We start from the raw sequence: 996 nt of genomic DNA, 5'->3' as shown, positions 1-996 counted from the left end.
TGATGTGATGGACAAGACCCAATCCTAAGCATAGCACAAAGGTCGTTTAGTTCGTTTGCTAGAGCTTTGCCAATGTCAAGTATCTCTTCCTTCGACCATGAGATCGTGTAACTCCCGGATACCATAGGAGTGCCTTGGGTGTATCAAATGTCACAACGTAACTGGGTGACCATAAAGGTGCATTACAGGTATCTCCGAAAGTATCTGTTGGGTTGACACGGATCGAGACTGGGATTTTTCACTCCGTATGACGGAGAGGTATCTCTGGGCCCACTCGGTAATGCATCATCATAATGAGCTCAAGGTGACCAAGGTGTTGGCCACGGGATCATGCATTACGGTACGAGTAAAGTGACTTGCCGGTAACGAGACTGAACAAGGTATTGGGATACCGACGATCGAGTCTCGGGCAAGTAACGTACCGATTGACAAAGGGAATTGTATACAGGGTTTGATCGAATCCTCGACATCGTGGTTCATCCGATGACAACATCGAGGAGCATGTGGGAGCCATCATGGGTATCCAGATCCCGCTATTGGTTATTGACCTGAGAGCGTCTCGGTCATGTCTGCATGTCTCCCGAACCCGTAGGGTCTACACACTTAAGGTTCGGTGACGCTAGGGTTATTAGGAAGACTAGTATGTGACTACCGAATGTTGTTCGGAGTCCCAGATGAGATCCCGGACGTCACGAGGAGTTCCAGAAGGGTCCGGAGGTAAAGATTTATATATGGGAAGTTGTCAAACGGACATCGGTAAGTTTCGGGGTCATACCGGGGCCACCGGAAGGGTTCCGGAGGACCACCGGGTGGGGCCACCCCTCCCGGGGGACCACATGGGCTGCGTGGGGCAGGGAGCCAGCCCCTAGTGGGCTGGGCGCGCCTCCCCACCCAGGCCCATGCGGCTAGGGCAAGGGGAGGGGAAACCCTAAAGGGGGCGCCCCCTGGCTTGGGGGGCAAGCCACCCTCTCACCCCTCTCCCTTTGGCCGCCGCCC

This window comes from Triticum dicoccoides, chromosome 6B (assembly GCF_002162155.2).
Source record: "Triticum dicoccoides isolate Atlit2015 ecotype Zavitan chromosome 6B, WEW_v2.0, whole genome shotgun sequence".
NCBI lineage: Eukaryota > Viridiplantae > Streptophyta > Magnoliopsida > Poales > Poaceae > Triticum > Triticum dicoccoides.
The sequence above is the reverse complement of the archived record's forward strand: the minus strand, read 5'-3'. Positions refer to the sequence as shown.